This window comes from Cryptomeria japonica, chromosome 6, assembly GCF_030272615.1.
Source record: "Cryptomeria japonica chromosome 6, Sugi_1.0, whole genome shotgun sequence".
Taxonomy (NCBI): Eukaryota; Viridiplantae; Streptophyta; class Pinopsida; order Cupressales; family Cupressaceae; genus Cryptomeria; species Cryptomeria japonica.
The window spans coordinates 204,208,061-204,229,076 of record NC_081410.1 but is presented as its reverse complement, the minus strand read 5'-3'; the positions used below and the strand labels follow the sequence as shown (position 1 = coordinate 204,229,076).

The following is a 21,016-nucleotide window of genomic DNA, read 5'->3' as shown; positions in this document are numbered from 1 at the left end:
TTAATATAATTGATCATTTGTTATGTTCAATTACAAAATCTTAGTTGTTCATTTATCTTAGAAAATCCTCACCATCCATTCTAAATGTATTATTCTTGCACATGTGTGAAGGCTCCTATTTTTCAAATATCACACTCCCTTGTGACCTTCCATATATGTGAGAATAAACATATGTCATTATTTTTCCTTATTGCCCTTCTCACATATGTGAGGGGTTTTAATCTCAACCCTTTGATCAAGTCAAACCAATCTTAGCTCTCAAAATTCTCTTGATCCTTGTCTTTTCCAAGTGCACCAATCATAGGGTGCCACTTGGAAAATTCTCCTTACACCAAATATCTCATGCAACCATAGCCATAGATCGAAACTAATCAGCATAAGATGTGACACTAAGAAAATTTAATGCCTATATGATGCAATACATTTCACATAATCCGCAAGCTGCTTATATGAATTACATAGATTTTTTATATTAGATATCATGAAAACACATTACAAAAAGGACTAACGAGAGTTCAAGGTCTCATATATGAAATATAAAGATCTGAATGCCCCAAAGTAAAACTATCACCCATAACAACAAATATACCCTTGCATAAGCCACATAGCCAGTAATAGATCAGAATGTCCCCGTATATACAAGGAGAGCCACTAAGATTAACCCAACTATCTTAACAAATACAAAATATATCCATATCCATGTACAATAAAAGGCTAAACAAATTGAAAGACCCCATTGTTGGGGGTTATGGTGCTAGTGATGTCAACCCAAGTAGTCCAACCTGCAGGACCATCAATCCAGATAATCTCCTCTCCATTTTGAATATGCTTGAGGTACGGGTGCTCAAATCGTTCTTCCATTGGGATATACTCTAGTTGCTACAATAGTTGTCTCCTCTTAATCTCGTTCAGCTACCTCATAAAATTATGAAGGGCAATCTCAAATGGGGCTTTGTCTTCCTCATGTTTGGCCCATGAAAATCCATGGGAAACTTCCCATTTGAAGACTCTAGTCACACCATCAATCATAAGGTCTTCAAACTTCTTCCTCGAAAGTTTCATCACCACTGTGACCAGCCAACAAACATCATGTCAAATGAGTATCCTCAAAGACTCAGCAAGAGTTTTGCATCTACCATTAAAAACACTGTCATTTCTAACTTTCCAAATGGCCCAAAGAATGTTAACAGAAAGAACAAACCATAAAATATTGAAATCTTTCTCGAGATTGACAACATAACCACAAAGAATATCATTGATATCAATATTGTTCTTAATCACAAGGCCAAACATGTACCAAATCTCTCTGGCAAATAGACATTCAAAGAAAATATGACAAGTAGATTTTGGATGTCTACAACACATATATTAAGATCCCCATTAAGTTGTTTAATAGGAAGCATGTTCAATACTAATCTCCACCAAAAAAAATTCTTCTTAGGTTCAATAGGAGAAAATCATAGACGAGTACAAGCTTTTTGCCAAACAGTCGGAGGAAGGCTAGGGTTCCAAGAGCAACTCGAATAGTCTAAGATCTCCTCATTATCAACTAAAGCCAAATAAATAGATTTAGCTTTGATAGTACAGAATAGGATCTATATTGGGATTGTGGGATACCAAACTTAACAAGAATTTCCTGCCAGGAAAGAAGCTTCCCTCTATCAAAAATGTCATCAAAAATCTTGATCCCATTCTTTGCTCATGATTTTGCCAAGCATCCTTGTAGAAGAGCCAAAGGTTTGTCCTTATGAGAAAAATTCCACCAAATAGACCACTGAAGCCAGATCATATGCTCATTGTTGACTATTCCATTTCCTATAATAAAGTGCCTCACCCACTCCCAAGCTCTCCACAAATCTTTAAAAACAACGTTTGATCCTGCTAGAGTTATAGCAAAATGTTGTGCAACTAAGTCACTGAAAGGCAAGCCTTTCCAAGCTGGGGCTCACTTAGGGACACAACGAGCAATATTATTTCTTACTAGGATCTTCCATGGTTCATCCCCTTGTAAAGCTTTGAAGATCCACTTGGCTGCTAAGGCAATACCCAGAAGCCTCAAGTCCTTTAAGCCTAATCCTCCCTTCTGTTTGCTCAAGGTACACCATCTCCACTTAACTACTTGCCTCTTCCTACCCCCTTTCCCATCTAACTATAAAAACTCTTTGACTAACTTCTGAATAAAAGAGAATTGATAATTGTGGAACAACCAAGTTGAAGAATAATAGATATTGTAGGAGGAAAGTTTTTTTCTGGCAAACTTGAAACCTCCCAGCCAATATGGTAAGATAATGGTTATTCCACTTCCTAAGTTTCTTATCAATCTTGAGTTTAAACCACTCCCACATCTCTTTCGGGTTAGGATTAACAACAAAGGGAATACCCAAATATCTGACTTGATGCTCGGATCGCCCCACGTGATTGGAAATTTAGAGAACCACTCTGGTGGATGTTGCTCCCTCCCCAACATTATAGACTTAGGAAGAGAGAGCTTGCTCCCAGAAGCTCTACATAAAATGTCAATCTTAGTCATCAAATCCCTCAAGTTATCTTCATCCAATTCTATTAGTATAGCAGTGTCATCTGCAAATTGTATGTTTAGGATTTCATCCCCATTGGGAAGATTTATCCCCTTAACTTTAGCTGAAAGAGAGTTGTCTCTAAGAAAAAAGTATAATGCATCAACAAAATTAAAGATGGCTAGAGCTAAAGGACAACCTTGTCTAGTGGATCTGGTAAGAGAGAAATATTTTGATCTACTTCTGTTGACCTCCACACATGCCCTAGTATCCTTCATGAGAGTCCTAATCATCTGACAGAAGAGTGTGGGGAATCCCATACTATCCAACATCATAAACACAAAACTCCATTCAATCCTATCATAAGCCTTTTCAAAATCTAGAAGCATCATTGATCCATTTTGCTTAGATTCATGAGCCCAATGCATAGACTCTCAACAGGTAAGCAAATTTTCCAAGATATACCTCCCTTTGACAAAACCAATCAGCGTGTTGCTAATCACAATGGGTAATATCTTTTCAAGCCTTTTGGCAAGAATTTTAGCCAGAATTTTGTATGAAACATTCAAAAGCATGATGGACCTCCATTTTTTATAAGAGCCTTGTTGCCATCCTTCGAGATGAGCTTAATTACTCCACAATTGATTTTGCCAACCATCGAGCCCTTATCAATGGCCTCCACATATAATTGAAGAAGATCCTCACTAATCCAGTTAATATTTCTTTTATAAAACTCAATAGGCAGGCCATTAGGGCCAGGGGCCTTATCATTCTTAAGGGACTGCATGGCCAACTGAGTCTCTTTTACAATCAAGGGTTTGTCAAGCGATAGAGCATCTTCTTTAGAAACTTTACTTGGTATGATTGTGCTAATATTGTGTCTATCAGCCTCTATGTTAGGGCCAAAGTCTTCCGATGAGAACAAGTTTTGGTAGAATTGAGCAAATGCTCTTAGAATACCTTCCTAATTTGATATGTGAACTCCCCCATCACAAATGTTATCAATTCTTTCCCTGGCTTCCTTGCTTCTAAGAATCTGGAAAAAAAAAAGAACTTTGATCCCTTGTCACCATGCTTCACCCAATTGATCCTAGCCCTCACTTTTGCTCCATGAATTTTCTGGTTTTGTAATTTTCTCAATTCCTCCATAGCTACTTGGAGTTTGTCAGTGGCTTCATAACTGCCAAGTTGCACTTGAAGGACTCCTTCAGTAGCAACAAGAGTTTCATGCAATTCAGTTTCAAATCTTCAGTTATCGAATGCCTTTTTTTTTCCCAACAGTCTGAAAAAGAATCTTCTAGCTATCTACATTCTAATTCGATCTATCTATGGCACTTGTGAGATTGGGATACCAACAATTATATTGTCTAATAATGTAGGAGGCAAACACAACATCTTCATCCTTCAATAAACAGAGAGAACGCATCCCTCGCGTTCTGGGAGGGATGGGGGGAAGAGTTAAGGTAGAACCTGGTAGAAATAGGATGGTGATCCGATAAGGTATAGGGTATCACCTTAACATAGTTTCTATTCTCATATGCATACTATTGAAACTATTATGCAATAAATTCTTTTCTTGCCCTGTTGATAGTTGCATCATGTGTATCAGATCTCACTATTATCTTTCTTCTTCCCAGCCAAGGGATCACCCAATCTAAGTTTATTGATCAATCTCAGTCAAAAGAATTTTTCATTTGGTTTCCATTCAAATTTGTTCCCTCTAGCCTTGTCCTGAGGGTGTTCTATTATGTTAAAGTCCCCACCAAAGATCCAAGGAATGTCATCTAAACAACTAAGCCAATTCCAAAGCTTAATATGCTCCCTATGATCATTAGGAGCATATATAGAGGCAACCCCAAAGTTTTGTTCCTTATAGTTCAAAGTGATGCATACAACCCTATTACATGGGGAACAACCCCAATTCTTCACAAATTTAGCCCATATTTTGCAAACCAAAATAGCAGCACCCCCCTTGCCTTTGTAGTGATTATTAACATAATAAGAGGCCTCCCTCCATATGCACTACAAATTAATATCTAGGGAGAACTGGACTGCATTAATCCCCTACAACAATAAGAAGTCCACATTCTTTTCATCCTCAAAAATCTTTTGATGACATACTTCCTATCCAGGGATTCTAATCCCCTTACATTCCATGACACACAATTCAAGTCCATCAAAAATATTACAATGTGGTGTCCATTGGGGCGCTAAATGATTTATAGAATTTAGGCAACTATGTTTTAGGGTAGAGGTTATCATGTTTCTTATTGGTGGAACGATTTGGCCCACCCCTTTTCTTTTTTAATACATAGTCTTGTTCAGCCCCCAAAGAGGGGGTTTTGGTTTCCTTACAAGCTTTGAATGTTTCTTTCTTTTGGTTATAGCCTTTCTATATCCAATATCTACCATAGCATTATCAATCAGCTCCTTTGAAGTGGGACATTTATATGGCACAATGGCCCATCTTTCCCACTCCTCATAACAATCCTTCTTTCTCTCGTCTAGCATTACTAGTTCCGTATACTTTCCCACCAATCCACTGGTAGCCCTACACGAGGTGTGAGAGTCATCTTGATTATCAAGATCTGAAGCACTAATAGTTTTCAGGGGGAACCTAAAAGGGGGACTATTGGAGGATTCAGAAGCAATGATTACATCTATAACAGGTGTCCCTAGGTTATAGGCTCTCTTAATAACAAACATCTCTCCATCAAAATCTTTATGAGTGTTGGTTAACAGATTTATCACCTAACTCTATATTCTCACTCCCACAAAGGTGACAAATGTAACCATGGTTGAACCAGACTGAACAAACTATCTACTAACTGATTCTCTGCTTATTTTACAAGGTGGCAGCTACCTTCAGATGATATTCAATAAATAAAGAATTAATTGAAATGCTTTTAACCAAAAAGCAAAAAAGGAAAGAGCTTTTAACTAAAAAGCTTTGTAAAGGCATGCATAAAATACAAACACTTTTTAGATTTTTCAAGATTTTCAATCAACTAGATCACCACAAAATATCATTCACAAATAATATCTTTGCAGCAATAGAAAACTGAAACCATTCGCCATGTCAAATATAAATTCATCCACTGATACCCATTCAAAAGAATAGAAAGCATCCACACATCATAATTCAAAGATTACGAATATCTAAAAGCCACCAGCAATTTGTCTATATTCAAAATAGTAGAACAAAAATATACTAAAAGAAGTTTTTGCTCTTCAGAGTAAAACAAAGTTTGCCCAAAAGATCCCTCAAGGACTGCTAATCTACTTATTTATAACTATACCTCAAGTCCTTTCCGTTTTCAAAAAATGGTTTCTTAAAGATAACGGTTTTGAAAATGACCGTTCTCAAAATAGAAAAAGATCCACTAAGCAACGAAATCCAAATCATGTCACAAGACCACAAGGTTATAAAGTCATCGGACACAAGCTCCAACATCGGGTGTTGGGTGTTGTTCTGCAATCTGTTTGTCAATCTCTTCCATTACTTCCTCTTCTTCAATTAGTGTAAAAAGGAGATCTATAAACTCTTCCTCATCGAGTACAATAGGTCATAAAAAGTCAGTCAAGTCCATGATGATATCTTCCTATAATTCTTCAACATTCGGCTACACCGGAGGGCCTTTCTTAGCCTTAAGCACCATCTTGTTGAATGCAATGATCCTGGTTCCTTCCTGCTATAAGCTCACCCTGCAAGCATTGTTCGTGATTTTCAGCTTGGTCTGCAATCTTTTCTAATATAGTGGCGGTCTTCCTATATTCACTGAAATCAGTTTGTGCTTTCCACGCAAATGACCGTAACTGTCGGACTATATCCTCCTGCTCTTTCTTTGGCCAATTCAAGTCTCGATTGTGAAATGGCAACTCACCGTCACGAGGCAAAAACATTTTGATATGGGCATCATGACAATTTCCTCTTTTTTAGCTATCTTTAATGTTTTCTGCAAAAATGGCAGCATCAAATGTAGTAAGGCATGCCACCACCTTTTTTGTGTCCTTAATTGCTTGAATGCCATTAATGACGGTACTTTGTAAAAATTCCCTTGATTTGTTCCCCGGAAGCAGTGCATGACGTCCAAGTTGATGAGGCGAAAAGAAGAGCGGCAAGAAGCAATTATTCTTATCAGCCTAACCGGCTCATTTATTTCTAGCGGCGCCCAAGCATGATTCTATCTTTTCCCCCACTCGTGTAGCCACCAAAGCAGGTTACAGAAATAACCTGAGGTTACATCACCAAAATGTCCTTGCTTTGAAATCGAAGATGGCCCTCAAAGCTTTGAGAAAACCCAGTCTTAATCACCATATAAAAGATGTCGGAGGGTCAGAAGATCAAACAAGTTCGCAACCATCGAACTCTTTCAAAGACAACCACAAGTCTGACTTTCTAATGGCACCAACTTCCCACAGACTCTTGTAAGCATGTCGGGAGATCAGGTAATTCTAGAGATGAAGAATCTCGCGACAGAGGTTAAGAAACTCGAACAAGCCACAACATGGGAGGAAAAGAGGGGAATCAATAAAGATTTACGCCTTAGCACAAGTTTTAAAATTTATGGGTAACAACGAGAAGGAGCGGGATCTGAGCAAGTATCTCCTAGACCATCTCCCAGCAGTGCCCCCTTCTTAGGAACCTCCTCAACTCTCTTAGTGTTGGAATCCTTGACACCCAAGGTTCCTCTCACATCCATGTTAGAAGAACTACTATGGTCATTATCACAAATCTTCTTCCCATCACCATCACTATAGATTATCTGTTCCCCCACTTGTGTAGCCACCCAAGCAGGTTACAGAAATAACCTGAGGTTACATCACTAAAATGTCCTTGCTTTGAAATCAAAGATGACCCTCAAAGCTTTGAGAAACCCCAACCTTAATCACCATATAAAAGATGTCGAAGGATCGGAAGATCGAACAAGTTCGTAACCATCAAACTCTTTCAAAGACAACCACAAGTCCGACTTCCTAATGGCACCAACTTCCTGCAGACTCTTGTAAGCATGTCGGGAGATTGGGTAATTCTAGAAATGAAGAATCTCGCGACAGAGGTTAAGAAACTCCGACAAGCCGCGACATGGGAGGAAAAGAGGGGAATCAATAAAGATTTACACCTTACCAAAAGTTTTAAAATTTATGGGTAACAACGAGAAGGAGCAGGATCTGAGCAAGTATCTCCTAGACCATCTCCCAACAGTGCCCCCTTCTTAGGAACCTCCTCAACTCTCTTAGTGTTGGAGTCCTTGACCCCCAAGGTTCCTCTCACATCCATGTAAGAAGAACTATTATGGTCATTATCACAAATCTTCTTCCCATCACCATCACTATAGATTATCTTTTCAATTCTATTTCTGATGGCTGCAATGTTGCTAAATGTCAAAAGAGAAAGTTGTTGTGCATTTAGGGAACAGGGACCAACCGAGGGAGGAGGAGGGTCAGGATGATAGAGAGCATAAGGAGAAAATAATGGATCACATTTTCTCCTTTTTCTCTCTATCATCTTGATGATGGATCACGAAGTGTGATCCTAAATGTTGATGCAAAAATTCTCACATAATTGAATCCAAAAGCATACACTCACATCTATATATATATATTTTTTCTAAATGAAGTTTAATTTCCAGGTCATTTCCTTGGTTTTTTATGTTTATGTTATTTTATTGTTTATATTATTTTACTTGTAAGTTGTGTTTTTTTTCTAAAAAAAAACTAACACATTATTGACATATTATTATACTATAAGATAAATAAATGTAAATATTATTATGTTTTGTATAAAATGTTATTAGTACATAATACATTATTATCATATAAATAAAAAACTGTTATATACTATCATCTAACAATGCTTTTCCATTACAACAATACATAAAAATTAACTTGATGCTTGACTAAAAATATATTTTAAAAAATGTATAATTAAATATATGTGATAAAAATTATTTAAATTTTTTAATGATAATACTATAATAATATTAATTCAATTTTGACCTCATCGAGAAAGAGGGAGAGAGAGAATATGATTAAGATACTATTCCTATTTAGATTCCTATATTTTTAGGGAGGGAGTAGTAAATTATGTTTAGAAATATATTATTATATTAGGATTCTTATATTATGTTGCTATTATTAAATGATGATTATTATGTTAGATTTATTATTATATTTGTAAAAATTACATTTACTAATGATAATTATTATTAGATTAGTATGAAAAAACAATAATAATTAAATGTTAATTATATTATATTTACTAGTGATAATTATTTTTTATATCTTTATTCACCCATTTTAGTTTTAGAGAGAATTCTTCCGCCTCCAACTTAGGAATAATTTTCAATTAAAGCAATAGATAGTTTTTCATTGAATTCCTATTTACTGAAGCATTTGTTTCAACATTTTGAAATAAAAAAACCACAAGAAAAAGGATGATGAAGTTGATATAGGCAACTTTTACTTACTGTAATTTTTATACCCTTCAATATACTATTTAAAGTATATTTTGCTATCAGCATAACCATTGCACCTCCTTTTAGTGCAAGTGCTAGTTATGTATATGCACAACATGTCTTACAACATTTGTTTTGTCATATATCTCGTGCTTCGTTAATTGGTAGTGTAGGAACTAAATCGAAAGCTCAAGCATATTCCAAATCATCAATTTATTTTAGTCAAAATTAAGGATGAAAATCTTTTGTCAATTTTTATACATTATTTTTTCACATTTTAGGACGAGTGTTTTTTATTATCACCAATCTAAGTCGAGTGTTTTTGTTATAACATCCTTTTTGCTTTCCAAAAGTTATTAAGGGTTCAAAACTCATTAAGTGCAAATATTTTTTGGTGGACTCACTTTTATGAACTGTATGCTTCCTTATTGGCTCTTGATATTCTTGATTTGGAGGTTAGGTAGGTATAGCCTTATACACTCTTGATTTAAGGGAAAGGAATCAATAGTGGACATAAAACCAATAACCAACATCTTTTTGTCAACCTCACCCCCCATTAGAAGGAGCCAAAAAAAAATGGTAATGGAAGGTCCATTAATAAATATCACAAATACCAATAGTGGATAATTTTTTAGCTTTTTTTTACCATAATTAGCCCATTACTGGGTCATTTGTGCTTAACTACTGAGACATTTGTCCACTACAGTTAGCTATTTTGAGTTATAACTATTGGCGCAAAGGTGATTATGTATTGGACCACACTTTGAAATTTGTACTTTTTGACCTTTGTGCACATAACGAATTCCACAACATGCATCATTACTACCCACAAGCCAAAACAATAGCTTTAAGCAGTTAAGTCACATACAGAGAGAACTAAAAAAAATTGTCAAAATTGGATGAACCGTTTAGGAGCTTAAGATGCACGAAGTTAGCTATGTCCACTATTGACTCCTTTCCCCTAGAGATTAGAGGAGTATTTTCAATCCAATTGTGATATGATATTATTTTGACATTTTAGAGCATCTCACGTCATGCTGTTATTTTAATTTATAAGTTCACTTTTGGAGGCATAAGGGCATGGAAATTTTTCTTTTCAAAATTTGAAATATTAAGTGTTTGAAAGAGGTCTAAGTGTGTCGGTAAAATTAAACGTTCATTGTTCACCCACAACATCACATAATTAACAAATTGTTCCTTGCAAAAATCGGTAGTTTCATGCTTTCAGTGCTTTTTTAGATTTAATGCTCTGCAGCTCAAGTCACATCAAAACTAGTTGTTCTGAACAAGTTGGAGAACTAAGCCTCTTTAATCTACCACAATCTCTAAAACTTGAGTGCAAATTTGAGAAGTCTTCCTACGAAATGGTGTTTTGATTGTTAATATCCACACTGGTTTTGGTCTTTTCAGATTACAGATGCGTTGCATAACAATTATATGGTAGCGTAGTGCTCCATGGAATTCCCATCTGTCAAGTGATAGGAAAGGATGTGTTTGATCAATCTTCAAATGAAGATAGCAAGTGTTGCAGAGTCAATTACTTGCCACACGGTTTGCATGTTGCATCAAGGAGATGTCCTATAATATAGATGAAGGATTCATAGTAGGCATTGATCAAGATAGTTCGGCATCAAATCAACTTAAGTACATTGATTAAAGGTCGACGTCTGAATGAGGAACAATAATGTAAAGGGACTGCTAAGGAGGCAATGACACAGGACATAGTACGCGTCAACTTAAGTTGATTGATACCATAGTCAGTTGGCCTGTTCGCAGGGTATAGTGGTTTCATCAAAGAGCTTGAGAGAGTTAATTAATAGCTCCGCTTCAGTTATTCTTGTAGCATATTACAATGTAGATTTATCCTTGTTATGTTATCTCGGATTGCTAGGGTTTCACATCACTAGAATCTCTTCAAGTGTCTAATTATTTCCCTTCCTGACCTTGGTCAGAGTCATTCTAACTCATTTTGTTTCTTTTTCAATTGGAATAGCATTTCTGTGCTAGTTTCTATGTTACAATTTTGGTTGTATTGGTTGTTCGCACCAACAGGTATAGCAAAAGTAAAAACCTTATAAAAACAACCAACCACAAATTACACTGAAAGCATGCGGCCATAAGATCCAGACCATAACCTGAACACATGCCTTAAGACAACAGTACGAATGGAGGCTACCAGTAGCCAAAACAACCATAACAAAAGTAGCATGAACATAATATTTCTAAATTACCACATTTTGATTAAATAAGACAAAAAATCAATAACATTGCAGATTCCAACCAAGTTCAAAAAATAGATTATCAGGTATTGGAAATGTTTATTTGCTGTAAAAATCCAGCAACCTGGACCATAAATGTCCTGAAGATCCTTCATCAGAGAGAAGACCTTGACCTGCGCAGCTCAAGAGCTCAAAATTCTCATTGACTCAGAGCATAAAGGCCCTTCGTGGAAAGAGTCCCTTCCCCCAGCACCTAAAGGCCTTGCCTCCCTGAAGTGCCCAAAGCCCTTCAGTCTACTGAAGATAAAAATGCCCTAGAGGCTCTCCATCCTAAAGGCCCTTTATAAGAGGTTCATAGTCAAGCTCTCCAGACAAAACTAATCAGCCACTTTAACTTTCCTATGTAAGATATGATCTCTTTGCAGAATCATGAGAAATGGCATAATGACCTTATGTTGAGCAGCTTTAAATAAAAGTTTCAAGTTGTGGAAGCAAAGAGTAAGGAAAAAGTTTCATTAGATGAATCCTGCACAAAATTCACAAGCTTTCCTCCTCCGCAGACCTCCATCAGGAAAAGATCCTCTGGATCCTTGACCTTCTCCTGTTGATCAAGAGCACAAGTGCCCTAAAGACCTCATCCTTAACCTAAAAGTTGAGTGCATAAATGCCCTCACATCAGGCAAGTGCCTCCCAACTACTTGGGAAGAGGGTGACCTGAGGCTCTAATTGATCGAGAGAATAAATTCCCCAACAACCTTTCGTTGGAAGAGTGCCTCTCACAGGTGCCTTCTCCAAACAAAACCACTGGGCCAACTTGACTTTCAGTATAAGGCATGGTCTCTTTGCACAATCAAGGGGAATGGGATGATGAGCTTAAGTTGAGCAGCTTTAATTTTATAAATGGAAGTTGCAAATTACAACAAAAGAGGTTATGAAGAGTTTGTCCCGATGGAAAGATGGGCAACTTCAGTTTTTTTGGAGTAACAGACAAGCTATACAGACAATCACACTCCTAAAATAGTGTGACTAACAGAAAGACTTGGACATAAGCTATTTATAAACACACAAAGCCTAACCCTTTCTACAGAAAGAACATTCACAGTCAAATATTGAGAACTACGTAATACATAATGTCACTTAAAGATTTCAATCAAGATTTTCCAGCAGTCTGAGTAGCATATGGGGTTATACTTTGCATCCATATGGTGGGCTGGGCATACACCACTCTGTCACTCTCCTCCCACAAAGCTATACAGACAATCACACTCCTAAAATAGTTTGACTGACAGAAAGACTTGGACATACGCTATGTATACACACACAAAGCCTAACCCTTTCTACAGAAAGAACATCCACAGTCAAATATTGAGAATAATACATAATGTCACTTATAGATTTCAGTCGAGATTTTCCAGCAGTCTGAGTAGCATATAGGATTATACTTTGCATTCATATGGTGGGCATCCACCACTCTGTCACTCTCCTCCCCAAGGTCTCCGACAATCCTACCAACATAATCTATGGACCAGGTTTAAAATTCACAGATAGGAATGGTAAGTTTTTCCCGTCTTATTGATGAGCTGGTTTTATGAGTCCTTGCAAAATCTTTTCATTGCTTGGATTGATTTTTAAAAATTGTACAGAAACTATTTCCAATAATCTAAATCAACGTTCTGAGATATGAAGAAAAAATACCAAACTAATTGTTTTTAGAACAATGTCCAACAACAAATGTAACAGAAATTCAAAAAACCAACAGCTGAAGTAGACCTTAAACTTTAACCACCATGGATAGCAAAATAACACAGAGAAGGCAGCCACAAAATAATTGAGGAAAGAGAAAAGTCCACAATGAAGCAGCTAACACATATCCACTAGAGCTGACAAAAGCAAACTAGCAGGATCCACCAATACAAAAGCAGAGCCATCAACAAATGACCTGGAGAATCAAAACAAGTAACAATGAAACCAAACAGAGTTACTGCTTTGTAAGTGCAGCATTGTCAATGTAACAATGCAGCATTGAGCTGGTTTTATGAGTCCTTGCAAAATCTTTTCATTGCTTGGATTGATTTTTAAAAATTGTACAGAAACTATTTCCAATAATCTAAATCAACATTCTGAGATATGAAGAAAAAATACCAAACTAATTGTTTTTAGAACAATGTCCAACAACAAATGTAACAGAAATTCAAAAAACCAACAGCTGAAGTAGACCTTTTACTTTAACCACCATGGATAGCAAAATAACACATAGAAGGCAGCCACAAAATAATTGAGGAAAGAGAAAAGTCCACAATGAAGCAGCTAACACATATCCACTAGAGCTGACAAAAGCAAACTAGCAGGACCCACCAATACAAAAGCAGAGCCACCAACAAATGACCTGGAGAATCAAAACAAGTAACAATGAAACCAAAAAGAGTTACTGCTTTGTAAGTGCAGCATTGTCAATGTAACAATGCAGCATTGAGCTGGTTTTATGAGTCCTTGCAAAATCTTTTCATTGCTTGGATTGATTTTTAAAAATTGTACAGAAACTATTTCCAATAATCTAAATCAACATTCTGAGATATGAAGAAAAAATACCAAACTAATTGTTTTTAGAACAATGTCCAACAACAAATGTAACAGAAATTCAAAAAACCAACAGCTGAAGTAGACCTTTTACTTTAACCACCATGGATAGCAAAATAACACATAGAAGGCAGCCACAAAATAATTGAGGAAAGAGAAAAGTCCACAATGAAGCAGCTAACACATATCCACTAGAGCTGACAAAAGCAAACTAGCAGGATCCACCAATACAAAAGCAGAGCCATCAACAAATGACCTGGAGAATCAAAACAAGTAACAATGAAACCAAACAGAGTTACTGCTTTGTAAGTGCAGCATTGTCAATGTAACAATGCAGCAATTAGAAGGTGAAGACCGAACCATCTGAATACACAAAGAATGTGAGACCATAAGATAGTAGGATAGACGAAACTACAGAGTTTCCTCATCCCTGGATGGAATAAATTTTAAATGATAAACGAAAGCAATAGTTGCTTTTTAAATCAAATAGAGCAGGCCAATACAAGAAGAATTCACAACAAAGAGCATTTTTGAAACGTATACAACGCATGGCCCATTTCTAAGTTCACAATAAAAACCACTATCTTGTCATCCAAGAAATCATTGCATGTGTAACTATGGCATTTTTTATTTCTATCTGAATGCCACTAAAATTGGCTGTAGATTCTCTTTAGCCTACCATTATGTGGTTGGCCTGCAGGATGAAAGCTTGACATTTGTGTGCATCTTTTAAATAGAAAACACTTTGGGACATTTGACAATCATTTCAGTTGTAGTTAAAATTTTGTGAGACAATTTGTCTTTTATACAAAAATTGGGAAAAGGCTTCTATTTCCTGAAATGGGGAACTGTCTCTGAAAGGACAATTTTAAATGTTCGTTAGATTAGAAATCAGTACGTAGTTGTGTATCTAAATAATTTGTAAATATTCATACTGCCTTGAATAAATAAAATAGATAAATAATTCAGTCAACAAGAGGAGTCAACAAGAGGAAAAACTTGAACATAACATTTACATATTAAATTTTATTTAAACAAACATAATAATCAGACTAGAAGACCATATAAGTACAGAATTGGAACTTGTCTTGGTATATTAGGAAAGAATTATACTTACCAAACAAGTTACAAGAGAGTGAAATATCTAATACAAAGAAAGATGCCCAACAGTGCTTTATAACAAAAATTTCCTTAAACAACAAAACAATATTCAATATTGTAAGAAATTCTGAAACCATTAGGGTTCCACCATATTTTCCTGTTATTAACTTCTTAGCAGTTTTTGAGGGGGGCAAACCCAGTCACACTCAAACAAAGGCTTTTCGTGTCACTAACATCTTAATGGTATGCAAAACACAAGAAATGGCCAAGAAATACTTCACCAGCAATTTTGCATGGAAAATTATTTCTAAATATTCCTTAGTCATACCATACACATTTGACCATACAGTATTATCAGTTAGAGAACACACATTTTAGAGACCTTGCTTTTATGAAACAAGCAACAATTGAAAAAAACAAATACCTTGCTACTTACAAACAACCCTGTAAGGATTCTAGACCTGTTCAACAAGAAATCAATGGAAACCAGACAGTGATCACTGATAAGAATAAAAAATAAATAAAAAGTAAGGCTTCTTTTGATTTGACAAAACAAATATTACAATTGGAGAAAGAAATTCCGTCATCAATGGCAGCAGTTGGGAAATCACTCACACTCCTACCCATTTGATCTGTCTCATATCACAAGTAATGTACTTTTGGGGCTATTCATTAACAAGCCAAGGGAAAAATATCTTTCCTTGTATTGTAATAACAAAACCAGAATATTTATTTTGTGAGAAATTTTATGAATAAAATGTCCATTTAATACGTGATCAAAGGGTGACTCTAATTATATGAATGAAAAAAGCATCTGATATTCCAACAATCTTGGTTTAATAAGGACAAACATACATTAACAATCCCATGGATCATAGGTGACTTTCTAGCAACAAAATTAGATGAAATTACATTTAAAGATCTTTGTTTTTAGGGCTTTCAATTGCAAAGGTGATAAATGAAAATTGTGAGACTGTTGACAAGAAGACATCTACCACTCAGATAATAGAGTCATTCCAAAAAACCTCAATTCAAATTTAAGGATATGTAGAGCACCATACATGAAAAAGTACAAAATGGCACCAAAGATTGGCTTGGAATCTTGGTTTAATAAGGACAAACATACATTAACAATCCCATGGATCATAGGTGACTTTCTAGCAACAAAATTAGATGAAATTACATATAAAGAACTTTGTTTTTAGAGCTTTCAAATGCAAAGGTGATAAAAGAAAATTGTGAGACTGTTGACAAGCAGACATCTGCCACTCAGATAATAGAGTCATTCCAAAAAAACTCAATTCAAATTTAAGGATATGTAGAGCACCATCCATGAAAAAGAACAAAATTGCACCAAAGATTGGGTTGGTGGCCAATGAAAAAGTAACGTCCATCAGTTGTGAGAACACTAGTGCCAAAAGTAAACAGTAACCACACTTGGTGAGTACTAATATGAACCAGAAGTTTAGACTATGAACAACTTATTGATAAATATGCAAAGTCCCTAGAAGAAGTGGGCTTTAAAATCCTTTAGAGGCAAGAGCTAAAAGCTAAAGCATTGCATGACAAATCACCAGTCTGTTTTATCATTAGCTTTAGCAAAGTTTATCTTCGTGTCATCAGCAACTCTTACACAAATCTTCTAGCCAAGTTCACATCAATCAAAATTGCATAAAATGCATCTGCTTTAGAAACAACGTTTACTACTTTTACTTCTTCAATGATGGATTAGAGAGTAACTTATATAACTTGCACGAAATTGTACTTCACCTCCAATTAATAGTTAGTGATATTTTGGCTACTTATTTCCTTCCACAAATTCGGATAGAAAGCTCATAGGAAAACCTGCATTTCTTAATCCCAAATTATCTATTTTACAAAAGTGCATACAGTACTGTAGAAGAGGTGAGAAGCAACATCTCCCGTGACAAAGATGATACTGAAACAATTCCCAACTCCTTACAAATTCCTACTGCAACAAAAAATTTAAAAATAAAGGGAAAAAAAAAGAAATCGAACCCAGAAAGCAAAGCAAACAACAAGGACATAATGAACTGTAAGACAATATTAGTCAGAAACACTTATAAGATTCCAAATTTTTTGTAGCAAAATTATATTTTTGGGTTCCTTTTTCAAGTTTGTCAGAAACACTTAAAAGATTCCAAATTTTTTGTAGCAAAATTATATTTTTGGGTTCCTTTTTCAAGTTTGTACTGTATGGCTCACTTTATTCTTTAGGCATCTGTCTTCCATTATCTTTTCATTACACTGAGTATGCAAAATTGTATTCTCTAATAGATCAAGAAAAATCATTGGATCTCATTATCATTTGTGTTCAGATTTCCATAGTGTTTAATTGACTGAACTTAGTACAATTGCCCTGATATTTTATATGTTTAACATTTTCAATTCACTAATATTCTAGTTTCTTAGAATATTTTTTATGTACGCAATTTTTAATATCTCTGGATAAAAAAATGTTGAAGGACAAAACAAGCCCATGTTCAGAATAAGATTAAAAGGAACCACAATGAACACTTTATCCAATCATTGCAATCTCTAAAATCATAGTTACCACCTGATTTAATCACACAACCAACCTAACTCATTAGACCCACAAGACATTTTAAGGTAAAAATATGAACCCAAGGATAAGATTAAAAGGAACCACAATGAACACTTTATCCAATCATTGCAATCTCTAAAATCATAGTTACCACCCGATTTAATCACACAACCAACCTAACTCATTAGACCCACAAGACGTTTTAAGGTAAAAATATGAACCCAAGGATCCCAATCAGCAGTTGGCATATGACAATGATAGGCATATCCCAACTGAAAGTTTATTATTTATTTCAAATAATGGTAATCTAAAAGGAATGGCAGGAATTATTCATAAAACATATTGAAATATTCAATCCTTGTCTACTGTCAGTTTGTATCCTTTTATGTTCAAAATATCAGAGAGTTCTTTCTAAAAAATTTAAACAAACTGAAAGACCTAAGTTTCTAAAGTTTAAGCCCTCGCTCTATGCAGTATCCTTTTATGTTCAAAATATCACAGAGTTCTTTCTAAAAAATTTAAACAAACTGAAAGACCTAAGTTTCTAAAGTTTAAGCCCTCACTCTATGCAGTATGTACCATTGTCCTTGCATATGAATAAAATGAAACAAATTCTGCTAATTAGCATCTACAGATTAAGACTTTTCAGAGTTTACACTGAATTCTTCAAGAGATAGAGATAGATCAAGATGTATAGCCTCGTATAAACATTCTCCTTACATATGAATAAAATGGAACAAATTCTGTAAAATAATTAGCATCTACACATTAAACCGTTTCAGAGTTTGTACTGAATTCTTCAAGAGCTATTGTTAGATCAAGATTTACAGCCTCTTATAAACATTAAATAACTGCTAGCAAATAGGGTTCAGAAAATATATACATTTCAATATTTCCATTAAAAGCATCATAGAATCCATTCCTCAAGTTCTTCCAGCTTACCAATATCCATGAGTTTCCTATATAATCTTATAAAAATTAAATAACTGCTAGCAAATAGGGTTTAGAAGATATATACATTTCAATATTTCCATTAAAAGCATCATAGAATCCATTCCTCAAGTTCATCCAGCTTACCAACATCCATGAGTTTCCTATATAATCTTTTCAACATTAAATCTCACTGTGCACATCATAGTACTCAAATAAATGACCAAAGAACACTGAACTGAACAATAACTGGTGTTTCTCTGAGTTTTTTTGGGTGGGGAACAGGGTTATTAACTTTACTGAAGATAAATCAAGAAGAAAAATTGATCATCATAGTTAAAAACATTTACACGGTGGTATATTATGTTTGATTGTAAAAATTTAATTTCCAGAGATGTTAATGAAAAAACAAAATACAAAAAGGTAATAGCATGTAATTGATAGAGGAGTAGGTTAAAAAGGAGGCCAAGGATGTTGACACAGACTAAGCTCATTCTGACAAAGATGACAAAATTGTTCAAAATTGAGAAAGCAAAACAACAAAAATACCTTGGGGCATTACGCCAGAAAGATTAGCACCAGCAATGTCCAAATACTCGAGCTCCGGCGGAATCCCACATGAATAAGAATTATAGCCGATCTCCATATGCCGCAGGCTCTGCAACCTCCCAAGCTCTGGCGGAATATGTTCCGTGATCACATACCTCCTTGCATATTAGAGGAAATGCAACTGCAAATATAACAGATGTATAGCTCTCCTCACTGTTGCCCCATTCAAAATTGAAAAAGAAAAAAATCCAAACACAAAGACTGAATAAAAACACAAAGAGGATCACACGCAAACAAAAACAAATAGGACAAAGAACTATCTGAATAAAATCCAGAACATGACAATCACTCGCAATCGAAAAAACTATTGAATGAGGAACAATCTGCCCTTGTTTTTCAAATCAATTGCCTATCAATAGAAGAGTGAATGGTGCTTTTCTAAACGGTAACCTAACGATCATTTCATACATGTCGTCGATTTTCTCCCATCTCACGGCTATAATCTGAGTACTGTTGAGGAAATCCAGAGTCCCGTTGAGGGATTCTCCATGCATGAGAACAAAATCCCCCTCTGTTTTTTTTCTGTTTTTTTTTTTAAATAAAATAAAATCCCCCTCTGTTTTTTTATGTTTTTTTTTTTCAAATAAAATAAAATCCCTCTCGATAATATTTGGCAAATATATCGATTAGCAAATATAAATATAATTTACATATTAAACAACAAAAAAATTCAATACACTACGTCCAACAAAACTAAGTAATAAACAAATTTATTTTTTCTCAAAATCTTAATGTTATAAATAAAATTGAATATCAACTACGTGTTGTTTATTAAATAGTTACTCTATTTAATAAACAATGTGAAATAAATTAAATATATTGGTAACACTTTTTAATAGAAACTAATTAAATAGTAAGTCACCATATCATAAATGAGATAAATAAAAAAAGTCAAAATAAATAAAAAATAGTTGTAAAAAAAAAAAAGTGGGAATGTGACTTTTAGAATGAAATTTTATGAATGGACGTGTGAGTTTGAATTATTGAAGTTAAATTTAGAGTATAAGGACCCTGTGAATAGATTTCATCAAGAAAATGTACATAAGAAGGTGGGCCTCCTTTCCCTAGAGGTGGATAGCCAGGGAATCAAGGAACTTGATAACTAGTGGAACTCTATGGGAAAATGTGTGTTTTATAATGAGAATCGGTGAAGTTATAACACTACTCAAGTCGAGGGAGTGAATAATCAATCATATCCTTAATCTTAATTTCGATAAAGGTTGTCCATTAGGGGTGAGCCTCAAGGGCCAAGTTGGACCATATACAATATGGACATTTAGAATTAATACATGCGAAGAATCACCTTAGAGGTAAAGATGTGAAATCTTTTCTTGTAACAATGATTCTAGGATTGAATTAAGGTGATTTCTCTATTAATGATCCTACTATTATTATGGATAAAGGGGTCTCTAAAATGGAAATGCCATTAATTGGAAAATTTACGGAACCTTGTCCAAACATTAAGATGGATCAATTATGGAACTCTAATAAATGAGATACCAAGGGAAATTGGATGGTGTAGCTATGTTGAAAGTATTTTTTCTTTCTCATTTGCTTGTAAAAAGAATATAAGAAATGTTATTTTAGGGGATCATTAGTTCCTAGAAAAATCTTCCCTCTTAAAAGATAGAATATTATCTTCAACCCATCACAAGACACACTTAATGTAGCTCCTATATTAGTTTAGATGTTAAGTGTACCCTTGGATAAATAATTGTTGAGGATGCTTTCTAGTACCTTCATCTAGCTACTCGATATTGACCCAATTACCATCTCTAGGAAAAAGCATGTTTATTTAAGGATGTGTGTATTGATCAAGAAATGGTGATACATTCCTAGGTCTCTATTTCTTCCCAACTTGGGGTGTGGAGACAAATATTGGATTTGTTAGGATAAGGTGGCATTAACCTTGCAATCCTATGTTGTGCAAATGTCTCCATGTTTATTGGAAAATGTTCCCTAGGACATGAGAGAAAAATATTAAATATTTGTACTTTATGTCTAATTGTAATTGTATTTTCAAGAGGTGGACATGTAAAG

The 21,016-nt window shown here is 35.0% G+C and overlaps 1 long non-coding RNA gene across 1 annotated transcript; it reads right to left on the bottom strand.

The window, feature by feature from the left end:
- Nucleotides 1-445: 445 nt before the first annotated feature.
- Nucleotides 446-19,538, bottom strand: LOC131069848 (uncharacterized). Its single transcript, XR_009112233.2, has 2 exons — nt 18,917-19,538; nt 446-1,067 (listed from the first exon to the last, which is right to left on the bottom strand). It is a non-coding gene; the product is annotated as an uncharacterized LOC131069848 (long non-coding RNA).
- Between the last annotated feature and the right edge of the window lie 1,478 nt (nt 19,539-21,016).